The sequence below is a fragment of the Schistocerca serialis genome, chromosome 7, assembly GCF_023864345.2.
Source record: "Schistocerca serialis cubense isolate TAMUIC-IGC-003099 chromosome 7, iqSchSeri2.2, whole genome shotgun sequence".
Lineage (NCBI taxonomy): Eukaryota > Metazoa > Arthropoda > Insecta > Orthoptera > Acrididae > Schistocerca > Schistocerca serialis.
Genome location: NC_064644.1, coordinates 517,272,648 through 517,286,664, shown reverse-complemented (window position 1 = coordinate 517,286,664; position 14,017 = coordinate 517,272,648).

Here is a 14,017-nt window from a genome sequence, read left to right as displayed (position 1 = left end):
TTCTCTAAGTCTACAAATGCTAGAAACGTAGGTTTGCCTTTCCTTAACCTTTCTTCTAAGATAAGTCGTAGGCTCAGTATTGACTCACGTGTTCCAATATTTCTACGGAAACCAAACTGATCTTCCCCGAAGTCGGCTTCTACCAGTTTTTCCATTCGTCTGTAAAGAATTCGTGTTAGTATTTTGCAGCTGTGACTTATTAAACTGATAGTTCGGTAATTTTCACATCTGTCAACACCTGCTTTCTTTGGGACTGGAATTACTATATTCTTCTTGAAGTCTGTGAGTATTTCGCCTGTCTCATACATCTTGCTCACCAGGTGGTAGAGTTTTGTCAGGAATGGTTCTCCCGAAGCTGTCAGTAGTGCTAATGGGATGTTGTCTACTCCCGGGGCCTTGTTTCAACTCAGGTCTTTCAGTGCTCTGTCAAACTCTTCACGCAGTATCGTATCTCCCATTTCATCTTCATCTACATTCTCTTTCATTTCCATAATATTGTCCTCAAGTACTTCGCCCTTATAGACCCTCTATATACTCCTTCCACCTTTCTGCTTTCCCTTCTTTGCTTAGAACTGGGTTAGAACCGATACTACAACACCTAAAGTATCAGATCACGTTCTATACTGTAACATGGACAAGAAGTTCACAGGAGTATCATTACTATTTATTACTGTCACTGAACTTGTATTGCATGATACAGAACAGGACACTAGTCTCTCCGCACAGAGTGCACTTGACGATTGACTTCTATGCAGACTTCCGTCTAATACAACTGTCTCACTGCTGGCTCGGCAGAGAGACGATGCTGTCGTCTACGGTGCTCGTTGCTGATCGAGCTCACCAGCGCTGTGCTCAGACGTATTGTAAGCAGGCGAGGTGAGGCGGCGGCATAGTGAAGAACTGTTCTAGGCGCCTCAGGGCAACCGTCTCTTATTCGTCGTTGCTTCTGGCAGCAACTATGTTGATTCGTAGTTCCGTCGGGAGGGACCAACCTTGCCAAGGTACCTCTTTCTGGGATTGACACCCAAAGCATAATCTAAACAAAATTTTCCGGTTCAGTTGTTGTATTTATAGTTTATTTATGCTGAAAATCTCCAACGATTAATTACAACGCAAACAAATGTTTGGGGTTGAGTTGTTGCAGCTGTATTTTACTTATAGGCGAAAATCTCACAACACTTTGTCGCATTTTTTTCCCTTCTTTTCATGATATTCACATAGCGTAAAGTAGCACACAGGCCAAAATCTTTTTACCACTTGGGAAAATATATACAAAGATGGCGATATCGCGACTACTACAGCACCAAGGAATTTCTCTCTCAGAGAAATTTCTGAGATGGTGTTGAATCTGCGTCCAAGAGACATGTATCAGCTACCTTCCATAGAGATTTGCATAAACTCCTAATTTGTTAATAACCCTGTCAGTGGTAAGTGAGGTGTGCCTACCAATACATTTCATTGTCATAAATGATTATCTCAATATTGTCCCAAAATGGTAGGCTTGCTTAAGACAACCACAAGAGGTTAAAATTGTTTATAGGTAGGTGTCTGAGGCATCAGAATAATGGTAGACGAGAGATTAGCAAACGGTTTCTCTTAACGACAGCGAAATCATTTTAAGAATCTGTGTTACGTCTGAACATCGTATCGCCCACAACCTCTCATCATAATCCGTGTGACGCATTCACAGCTAATTTTCTGATAAAGTATCCAGAAGACATAAGTGTAAGAAATGCTGTTACCAATAATGCTGAGAAATGATAGTTGGTACTTCACAATTTCTGCGAGATAAATGTGCCATCTCTTTAAGTCACTGAGCGCTAGTGAAATTGCCGAAGGTAGTTATATAAATGACGTCCCGCTGAGTTACTCACATTAAGATATTACTTTATCGCTGTAGTTTTGTGTTTCTAATTTTCTCGTTTGCAGGACTCGGAGTACGCACTCCGGGGACACGAAGCTAATGACATGTGACGCAAACTCTAGCCTCGATAGTGGCATCGGTTCAGCGAACTGATTCAAATGGCTCTGAGCACTATGGGACTTAACACCTGAGGTCATCAGTCCCCTAGAACTTAGAACTGCTTAAACCTAACTAACCTAAGGACATCACACACATCCATGCCCGAGGCAGGATTCGAACCTGCGACCGTAGCGGTCACGCGGTTCCAGATTGAAGCGCCTAGAATCGCACGGCTACACCGGCCGGTGGTTCAGCAAAGGAGAGAGGCCAGAACTTTCCGCAGGTGTGCCTCTTCCAGGTGAAGCCTGTCACTGGTGATTAAGTCTCGCAGAGTCACTAAGCACAGAAGAATTGAAGCCTCCATCCGCTGTTCGAGATATTCCGAAAATTTTATATTTTAGAGGGCTAGTCGAGAAGTGATAGGGAGCCTAAGTGTTCATCAAATCTGGAAGGATTTTTGCTCTCCTGAACGTAGATTTTTTCGTCTTGCAAGAGGCCAACGTTCTCAGCATGCAAATGTACATAAAGCGAAACACTTAATCACTGAAAATATTGAAATAAGCTTCCTCGTGCCGACCGGTGTGGCCGAGCGGTTTTAGGCGCTATAGTCTGGAACCGCGTGACCGCTACGGTCGCAGGTTGGAATTCTGCCTCGGGCATGGATGTGTGTGATGTCCTTAGGTTAGTTAGGTGTAAGTAGTTCTGTGTTCTAGGGGACTGATGACCTCAGAGGTTGAGTGCCATATCCGTATCCATAATGGATGCCCTACATATCAAATTAGCACAGATTTAAGAAGGAAGAGGAGGAAATAAGCTGTCCTAATCCACGGTGTTCCTTCCATTTTTAGGCGCTGTTTCATAGAAATTAGGCAGATACTTAAAAAGACATGATGTTGAAATAATCTTCCGACTGCCTACAAGGATCTGTGCTGTTTTCAGGTTTGCGGAAGCGTGGAGTCTGTACGGTATCACGTCGGCGTCATAAACCTAAGCTGGCCACGGTGGCCGAGCGGTTCTAGGGGCTTCAGTCCGGAACCGCGCTGCTGCAACGGTCGCAGGCTCGAATCCTGCCTCGGGCATGGATGTGTGTAATGTCCTTAGGTTAGTTAGGTTTAAGTAGTTCTAAGTTGTAGGGGACTGATGGCCTCAGATGTCCCATAGTGCTCCCAAAGTGCTCAGAGCCATTTGAGCCAAACTTCCTCATTCACTTTCACGGCCAGCTTAATGAGTGTGCGCACGTCCCGCTATGGAAAACACCCCGAAAACATGACAGCACCACTTCCGAGCAGAACTATGAGGGGCATTTAATAAGTAATGCAACACATTTTCCTCCAAGGCCAATTTTCGTTGAAAAGATATACGTAATTTGTTATATCACATCGTGGAATATTCCCGCCTCAGCTTCTATAGTTTCATGAAGTCCTGTTAAGTACTGGTGCTATGTAGCCTTGAACCGTATGTAACGGAGATGCGTTTCAAACAGAGGACTATGATTGAGTTTCTTTTGGAGGAATACCAGAGCATCTCAGATACTCGTAGGCGATTGGTCAATGTCGGAGGAGACTGGGCAGTGAACAAAAGCACGGTGAGTCGTTGGGCGTGGCGTCTGTCATCATTGCAACAAGGTCGTGCTGACTTGTCCAACCTCCCGCGTGCCGACCTACCGCACACCGCTGTAACTCCTGCAATTTTGGAACGTGCGGGCACTCTCATTCGAGGTGATCCATGGATCACCATCAAACACCTCGCTCCTCAACTAGACATCTCTGTTGATAGTGCTCAGATACTCGTCCATCAGTTGGTGTACTCAAAAGTGTGTGCTCGCTGATTTCCTAGCCGCCTTACACAAGACGGTAAAGAACAACGAAGGACCACATGTGCGGTATTGCGTGAGCGTTACGAAGATGATCGTGACAATGTTTTGTGCAGCACCGCCACAGGCGATCAGATATGGGTTCACCACTTATAAACGGAAACAAAACGGGATTCCATGGAATAACGCAACACCACCTCATCTCCGAAGGAACAGTTCAAAGCCGTACACTCATCCAGTAGTGTCACCGCGACGTTCTTCTAGAACTCAGAAGGCGTTATTCTGTTAGATGTCCCCCCTCACGGTGCAACAATCAGCTCTGAAGCATATTGCGCTGCTCTTAGGGAATGGAAGTGACGACTTCAGTGTGTTCGTTGCCACAATAATGCAAATGAACTGTTTCTCCACGACAGAGCGAGGTCTGCAAAGACGAGAGGTGTTCGCAAAACTTCACTGCACTGTTTTCCCTCATCCATCCTACAGCCCGGCCAGATGGAGTGGCCGACCGGTTCTAGGCGCTACAGTCTGGAACCGCGCGACCGCTACGGTCGCAAGTACGAATCCTGCCTCGGGGATGGATGTGTATGATGTCCTTAGGTTTAAGTAGTTCTAAGTTCTAGGGGACTTATGAAGTCCCATAGTGCTCAGAGCCAACCTACAGCCCGGATCTCATACTCTCTGATTTCCATTTGATTGGCGCAATGTAGGATGGACTCGGAGTGATTCAGTACGTGGATGCAGAACAATATTTTCACTCTACAGCGGGGTGTGCGGTGATATGAAACTTCCTGGCAGATTAAAACTGTGTGCCAGACCGAGACTCGAACTTGGGGCCCTTGCCTTTCGCGGGCAAGTGCTCTACCACGGATGATGGTGGTGGTGCTGGTGGTGGGGGGGGGGGGGGGGTTATTGATGCAGTAAGATGTTGGCTCCGACGTCGACCAGTAGAATGGTGCCATGATGTCGTAAAAGCCCCCATAGTAAGATGGTTTAAGGCCATCACATTGAACAGTGATTCTGTAGAAAAACAGAATTTTGTAACCAAAAGACTGCGGAATAATATGGTGTACTTGAATCCTGAATAAAACAAACCTGCTTTCAAGAAAAACCATGTATTGCATTACATATTGAACGCCCCTCGTACATCCTCCAAACTCTGTGGGTCAAATGTTTCATTGGCCAGTCGGTGATCTCGACTCATTGAATCACTCAAGCGAAATGACGACTCATCGGACCACAGTATGCACAACTGACCACGCCCTGTGTTGTCTGGAATGACTTGTTAGATACCCGATTGCAAATGTCCTTTGCAGATATCTCCCTTCGCAGTTCTCGATGAAAATCCGTTAAAAACAAACCTCCATTCACTGTCAGCAGATTTCCGGTCAAGTCTGAATCGTGTTGCCACTCACAAGAAATCACACTGTCTCCCGTCCCTGTCCATCAGGCTCGTTTTACAACCAGCGTCATATGGCTGCGAGTGGAATCAGTGTAGGTACATGGTGAAAGACCCCCAGGATATCGTAAAATCAAAATTTACCGTATTAAAAACAAAAAAATGAAACACTGGACGACCATAAGCGTTGGCAAAGAATTTAATTATGAATGCGCGGTAAGGAGCGGACCATTAAAAAAAAAAACATCATTCACTTTCTATAAATGATCGGTTTTCTCACTCTCTCGTATGTAGAAGTTTCTGTTAAGATGTGCAGCTCTGAGTATGAAGGGCTTCGAGTGTTTTGTATCATATATGTTTCGAAATAAGTGAAGTGGAACTAAGTAAGTAGGATTTTCTTATTGTTGACACGTACTGATGTCCTTGAAGTCTGCTGCATGCATCTGCAATTGCAATGTAAGAGAGGAAGTACGATTAGCCAAACATCATATAAGCACTACATTTCTAGTAATGTAGCTGTAATATAATAAAAATTAATGTTTTTTTCATTCATATATGTATTATTGCTCCTTTTTTTCATTATAACATGACTGGCGACCTGGGTACCAAGACTTCAGAGCACTGATTGTGAGTGGAGTGTGTTAACTTTGTTATAGTAAGAAATTTCTACGTGTTGTCAGTCATAAAAACTCATTGTCGATATTTTCTGTTTGCATGAATCACAACGAGGAGCAAATAAAGCAAAAAGGCTAAAATTGAGGAGAAAATTTAGGAAAGGTAAAAGAATTGGACACAGGTTACGTAAAATTTTTCGTAGTAACCGGAAGCTGTTTTGTTCTGCTCAGCAAAGGTAGGACGGCTACGCAAGTTGCTTGCATAGTTACGGTTCGTAGTGCCTCTTTTGATGTAGATAGAAACCTTATCCTAATTATTCCGTTCCTTGAATTTTATTGTAAAAAATTACAGAACTTTTTCAGTGTGATACACATTGTCAGTAAAACATAAAGAATTGCAATACAATACTTTGCGCCGCATAATAGACGTAAAACGGGCTTTGACATAATGTAGATTACAATTATCAGGTGTAATAATTAGCATATGAAATTTTAACATTTTTGTAAAATTTTTATTTTTGCATATTCATACAACATGGCAGAAAAATATATGTCCATTGTTGATAGCGATAGCGAAAACGTAATCAGCGAAGATGGCGTAGAATTGCGCGATCAAACAACTGAAGTTCAGGAACCATGAATGCCTACTGCAGAAGATTTAAGTGGGTCAGAGATGTGTGTCTCAGGTTTGACAAATGATACCAATGCTCCAAAGCAGAATAACCTTGACGACACAATGTTTACAAGTGACGAGACAATGTCATGCTTCTCCCAGAGCGACATACCGCTCATGAGTGAAACATTGGAACGCGATTCCAATATGGATCTCCACAAAACGTTACAAACACCACTTTGTCACAATACAAACATTAACTTGGAACGTAAGGTGACAGCAACCACAGTAGTACAACTGACGCACTGCACTGGCAGTTATTACCTAACATAAACACGAAATTAGATAGTATCAACATAAGTTTCAGTGATATGAAACAAGATATGAACGGGGTAACACAGTAACAAAACACTGTTACACAAGAACTAATTACAATGAAACAAGGACGAAAACAATTATTCAAGGATTTGTATGACACGGTCTCACAGAATTTCGATGAATTAGCTAATAATTTTCGCAGTGAAATCGGCGAAAAATTGAATGATATTAAAAACAAGTAAAGCATGAAGCACTTTCTGAAGTTAACGCTAACATTACGGAGTTAAGACAGAAGGCAGATTCTTTTAACTATCATCATGATCTAGTAGAGCAACAGATAAAGAAAATCAGATACGCAAACACAAATATTGAAGCCACACAAAACCACTTGTGTTCGATAGTAAAAAAGGTAACCACTGTCTTTACCAATCTAAATAAAGACTACGAAGGTGTACCTCTAGCTGCAGAAGTACTTACTTTAAGGGTAGCAACATTACAGGTTGACGCAGCATGTGCTAAGATGGAGAGGGAGAAGATGAACGAAAATCTAAGAGATATCATTAGTCAAACTGAAGCAGGTACATTAGATAAGGGTAATACTATTGCAGAGAAGTTAGTAACCGATTGTAAATTATACACAGATGTAGTAGATAAGGCTACTCAGAAAAAAAAATAGTGAACAAGATAAACATTAACCTACAGGCTGCGGAAGAAAGGATCTGCAATCTTCTAGAAGAAAATATTACCATATCTCGAAATACGAACGTAAATAATACACAGGCTACAGTCAACAAACCATTACCTGTTGGTATTTATCCACAAATTGTCACGAGTACTACAGGAGGTACCAGTGACAGCTGCAGAGTGCAAAATGTAAACATACCCACAACCTGAGCAATTACCAACCGAAATTACAGGTAACTTCAATAACGACCGAATATACCACGTGTATATTAACTAATTTTGCAGACGAAGGTTTGCTGGGACATCGACAGTTTCCTACATTCATTACCGAAGGTAAAAGAATGAACCAAGTAGTATTTATCAGTGCTTTTCCACGCAACTGGACGGAAGGTGACGTTTTCTTTATGGGTAACTGAAGTGGCCGAACGTTGCAGCACTTATATCCAATTTGAACGACCTTCCCTCGACCACTATTAGTCTGAGGAAGTGCAAGAAAGACTCAGATGCGAGGTTTTCAACCCCGCACCATTCAATGGGAAATACGGTGATCTACATGAATACTTTGAAAAATACCTGTACAAGACACGCTACTGGACGGACCTAATACCACAGGTGGGACGTGTTAAAAATTTTGAAATGTCGGCCCTTTTCTTGGGTAAACATGGCTTGTTTGATTTTGTCTTCTAGTATCATTTCTGTAGTGGGTACCTTAGGTAGGGGCGACTCCCACTCATTCGATTGTTATTCCGGAACACCAATTCGTTAGGTGTGAAACCTGTTGAAGAGTGTGGAAGGTTACTGACAACTTGCATGAGAGGAGTAAGGTATTCTGCCCATCGGGTGTGTTTGTGAGAGATGTATGTCCAAAAAACCGGTTAAATTCTTGAAACACTCGTTCCACTGGGCTTGCTTGTAGGTTAATAAAGCTTACTTATATATGCATTATGCCCTGTGAGGTCATAAATTGTTTCCACTTATACCCAGCGAAATACGAAGCATTATCTGTTAGTAGTACCTTTCGTTTACCTTCTCCTCTCAAATAGTCTCCCTCAAATCTTTTTCTGATATTCGTGGCTGTTGCACTTTTTAATGGCATACATTTTGATATGTTTCGAGAAAATATCGTACAGTGCTATTACTTACCTTACTTCTCCTTTACTTCTTGGATATGGACCAGCTATGTCCAGGGATTCTATATCTAGACTGTTTTTCGTGAGTATTGAGTGTAGCTCAGTCTATTTTGACACATTGTACTCTTTTTTATTTTTGACATATTGCACAGTTTCTTAATACCTGTAGCACTATCGTACAGTGCTATTACTTACCTTACTTCTCCTTTACTTCTTGGATATGGACCAGCTATGTCCAGGGATTCTATATCTAGACTGTTTTTCGTGAGTATTGAGTGTAGCTCAGTCTATTTTGACACATTGGACTCTTTTTTATTTTTGACATATTGCACAGTTTCTTAATACCTGTAGCACTCGTCTTCTCAGATCTTGAAAATAACAATGTGTTGCAATTTTTTCAGCACGCTTGCCTACTCCATAATGTCCCCCATACAACTTGTGTGTATCTCATAATTCTACAATACATACACACCATTAATCAGATTCTTCGTTTTTCCTATAAAAGAAAACGCCCTTGTACTCCTGATACTATTTACTTGGACACATGCCCCATTCCAAACATATCGGAGACTCTGGATCACTTAGGACAGTGCCAGTACTTCTCTACGATGATTTGACAGGTGGTTATCTCATCAGTTAGAGGTGGCTCCAGAGGATCGTCCAAAAACTGCTTTCTCTACTCCAGGAGGCCATTACCAGTACATCAGAATGCCATTCGGCTTCAAAAACGCTCCAGCAACGTTTCAGAGTTGCTAGAAAGTGTGTTTGGGGGTTTGAAACCACAGCAGTGTCTTGTCTATTTGGGTGACATAGCGGTTTCAAGTAGTATGGAGCAGCATAGACAGCAGTTAAGGGAAGTTTTTATGAGGTTAAGAGCAGCTCGTTTAACGTTGAGCCTGGAGAAGTGTCATTTTTCATTGGAAAAGTGAAATATTTAGTTCATATGATCAGTAAGGACGGAGTGCGAACAGATGCGAGGTTGGTACTAGCTGTAAGGGATTTTTGGGAGCCGAAAACAGTTAAGAGGTGCAATCATTAGTCGGAATTTACAATTTCTATCGAAAGTTCGTGAAGGGTTTTGCAGATGTAGCACAGCCATTTACGCGATTGTTACAGAAAGGTGTGGAATTTGAGTGGACAGAAGTGTCAGGAAAGCATTTGACGTACTGAAACAAGTGTTAACATCAAGTCTAGTTCTTGTGTTTCCAGATTTTGAAATGGAGTTTATTCTAGCATGCGATGCATCAAATCAAGCATTAGTGTGTATTCATAGTCAGGAAATTGATGGAAAGAATATCCTGTAGCCTATGCGACTAGGCAGTTGAACACTGCAGAGAGGAATTACTCAACAACAGAGAGGGAGATGCTTAGCGTAATCTAATAAAATCACTTATTTTAAATGTTACTTATATGGGAGAAGATTTCGGGTAGTGACGGGCCATGCTGCAGTGAAGTTGTTGTTGGGGTTGAAGGATCCGTCTACTAGACTCACTAGATGGGTTGATCGGCTTAGTGGATTCGACTACGAGGTGGTGCACAAGCCGAGGAAGAAACACGGCAATGCGGATACACTGAGTAAAAGGCGGCAAAAGTAGAAGCTATAGGTTGTAGCAGTATGGCAAAAATTACAGGACGCTGACAGCGATTGTATATTGTATCGGGACACAACCACAATTAAATATGTACGAGGGTCTTCTGTGCAGGGGGAAACGAAATTAGGGCCAACGGTAGTAGTGCCAGTGAAACTGAGAGTTGAGGTTTTAAAGGAAGCACATGATCTCGTGTTATATGGCCACGGCAAGATTAGAACGACGAATAGGAGAGTGGTGGAGGGGTGTTGGTGGAGGGGCAGGAAAGTGGATGTGGATCAGTATGTCAAGAATTGTATATCATGTGTGCAGAGAGTAGATTCGAGTCGGGAACAGATACGGCTTCAACGATTTCTGGAAGCGACATGTCCATTTTTTATGTTGGGAAATTGATGTCTTAGGACCTTTCAGTCGAACACCATTGGTAACAGATTCGTTCTGACGATAACAGACCATTTTTCGAGGTATGGGGAGATGGTGACTATGCCAAATCAATAGTCAGCAATGGTTGCTCAAGCGTTAGTAAATAACTGGATTTTGACGTTTGGAGTACCAGAGATAATAATTACTGACCAAGTGACCAACTTCACGTCCGATTTAATGAACTAACTGTGTAAATTGTCGAAAGTAAAGAAGTTGAGGATGAGTACGTTGCATCCACAGGCGAACGGAAGGACAGAACAGTTACGCAGAACAATCAGGAAAATGCTGAGTTTTTATTTGGATTCTAACCATCATCAGTGGGATGAGTATTTGAAGCATATTGTATGCGCATAGAACGCAAAAGTCCATACCAATACCTGTCTGTCTCCGTATGAGGTAGTGTATGGGTGAAAGATGCCGTGACCATTTGATGTAGTGAAGCTACAGAAAGAAAGGACCAGTGAATCTGTATGTCAGTTTGTGAGGACAGTTCAGGATGTTTGTAAACGGGTACAAAAGGTGAATACGAAGGCCTTGGAAAGGCAGGAAGATTCAGTGAAGCAGAAAGAAAGTTTACCACAGTATAGAGTAGGACAATGGGTAATGCTGTCCAGCCCCTATACGCCAAAAGGGAAAACGAAGAAGTTTGTCGCGTGGTATCAAGGGGCCATACCAAGTAGTTGAAACGACATCGACCATTAATGTTAAGCTCTCAGCTGCCAACTAGAACAACGATAGTACACATTGCGCAGTTGTGGCCATTTAAGGGTTGTCCGAATGAGATTCCAGGCATGTCACAGGAAAAGAAGAGGAAGAAAGAGAGAGTGGAGAGAGGTGTTAAGCGCAGGGAAAACCAGGAAGATAGAGTACAGTATAATGTACCATATGGTTTGCATTCCAGAAACTAGTGGGGTACTTACAGTTTTTTTGTTTTCTTAGTATGTATTTTGGAGTTTGCGTGGATTAATTAGGAATTGCATTTTCATATGTTGTATGTGTTTTCAAGTATTGTGAGCCTGCTGGGGAAAGCAGTCTTTTTGAAGAGGAAGGAAGGGTGATGGTAGTCACTGTCCTCAAGTCACTGAAAAGGGGAGTGCTGAGCAAGTTTGTAGAATTAAGAACATAGGAGGTATTGCTGATCTCAGCAGTTAAGAGCCAGTACACCAAGATAACAAGGGAGCAATTTTGGAGCTGCCATAGAGGAAAGGCAACAGTATGTCAGCCAGGGTGATAAGCACCGATCTGGACATGTGCACAGTGCAGTAACTTTTATCCAAGAGGGAAGAGATAGTCAAGGGACATCATGGACACAAAACTGAGCTTGCAATGGCTTATAATGCGTTTTATCTTCTCCACCTATGAAAAATTAATAGTAGTAGCAAGTTGTTTTGAGCAGGAACTATTTGCCAAAGCGAAACGCATAGAGATCGAGGGGAGTGGAATTTTAATCAATAGAACTGTGTGAAACATAACAGGACCAACATTCCCATCTGCCAGTGTCAATTTCAGGAGTTATGCAACTGAATGTTACACAGCCACAGCTGTACTGGCCAGAAGCAACTTTAGAGTTTTTTGCCAAGGCAGAATCCTTGTTAAATCAAACTCTGGAGTCAGGTATGTTAAGATCCATAACCAGTTCATTTCAGAGGAAGAGGGGCGCATATCAGCCGAACAGCTTGTGCAGCATGTCGCTCAATATAGGGAGAGGCAACGACAAGATACGATCATTTGAGTACATCTGTACCAAGTGCCATCGCAGCCTTAACTTTGTTGTATGTTATTTAGTCCTAATCAGGTGGAGAGCTAATTCCAGGAGGGAACCGATGGTAGGTCAAATCCCAGTGGATTGGATAATGAGGGCGTAAGACAGGTAGGTAAGGGGTTCATTGAGCATTAAGTAAAGAGGTCATCCAGTCAGGAATTACGTTTTGTCTCATGTCATGTGCCTTAAGAGGACTATACCACATCTACGTTTTCGAATAGTAGTAGTAAATATGTCATAAGGGTGTGCTGACTCAAACAAGTTCAAGAGTAGTTATAGGTCGACCCGGGGACTGGGTCTTTCCAAAGGGGGGAATAATGTAGCAGCACCACCGTTTAAGATGGGAAAAGGTTAACTTAGGTGCAATAATTCTGAGCTCACAAGCTACAGCCAAGTGCGGTCCTGTTCACAGTAAGTTACACTACCAGCGGTTGCGAAGTAGAATGGAGGCCACAGGGCCATAGACCCGCTGAAAAGAGTAAAAACAGTGGTGTGCATGGTGCAAGTTACAGGCAGAAGGGGCCCAGTAGCCAAAACCAGTTGTTACGAGTACATGACTCAGAGTGGTGTGTCAGCAAAACCGAGGCGCACAGCTCCATATAAATAGGCACCTGTTCACTAACAAGGCATTCAAGTGTGACAGCTCTCCTGGACAGCGGGGCATGTCATATCACCATCTACAAGCAGCAGGAGATGGGGCGCTATTGTTTCAGTCCACAGCAGGTCACTGGTTCGACCATCTAAGGCCAACATTGGATCTGCAGCAAGCCAGTGGTGGGCCACACCACTGCTTGCTAATGCGGGCAGTCTTGTTGGCTCCCAACATACGCCAGAGTCATCCTGAGGCGAGCAAGGCAGATTTGGATGTCGGATCTCAGGCGCTTGTTGTCGCTGTGATCCTAGCCACAATGGCGAAGAAGCATGCAGCGGGCCCCCCTGCAGCTTCCCTCAAACGGTGCTGAGGTAATGGGGATGGAGACTGCTGAGTCGATTGCCAGCGCAGCCTGACGTTGTCACAACTCTGCGGCCATAAAAGGCCGGCACACAGCAGTGCGCTGCACAGGTCGCTGAGGGAGCCATTCTGCGCCAAGCCGTTTGACAGACAGTGAAGTGGTGTCCTCAGCATTGCGGAACCCAGTGACACAGGCCGAGAGCAACGGGGGTACTGTAGCTGGAAATAACTTGGGAAACTCGGACAAGTTTTAATAGGGCGCATCCTGACAGCCCATCCTTGGCCAACATTGCCTCTACACTGGTGCCGAAAGACTCAAGACCGATGGCTTTGCTGTAACTACCACAGTCTGAAATTCATTTATAACTAACTGTATCCAGAACTATAAAATAGGTGCATTTATTACTGTAGATGAGTAGCTCTATCCATGCAAAGGTTGATGCCGCTTTATACAATTCATGAGTAATAAACCAGACAATTTTGAAGTTTTGACTTGCAGCAGGTGCCATTTGTAAATATATCAGCCAAGTCTACAACAAGAACTTTTATCAAATGGCTCTAGGCACTATGGGACTTAACATCTCAGGTCATCAGTCACCTAGAACTCAGAACTACTTAAACCTAACTAACCTAAGGACATCACATACATCCCTGCGTGAGGCAGGATTCGAATCTGCGACTGTAGCGGTCATGCGGTTCCAGATTGAATCGCCTAGAACCGATCGGCCACCAGTGGCCGGCCGGCTCTTACTCAAATCTG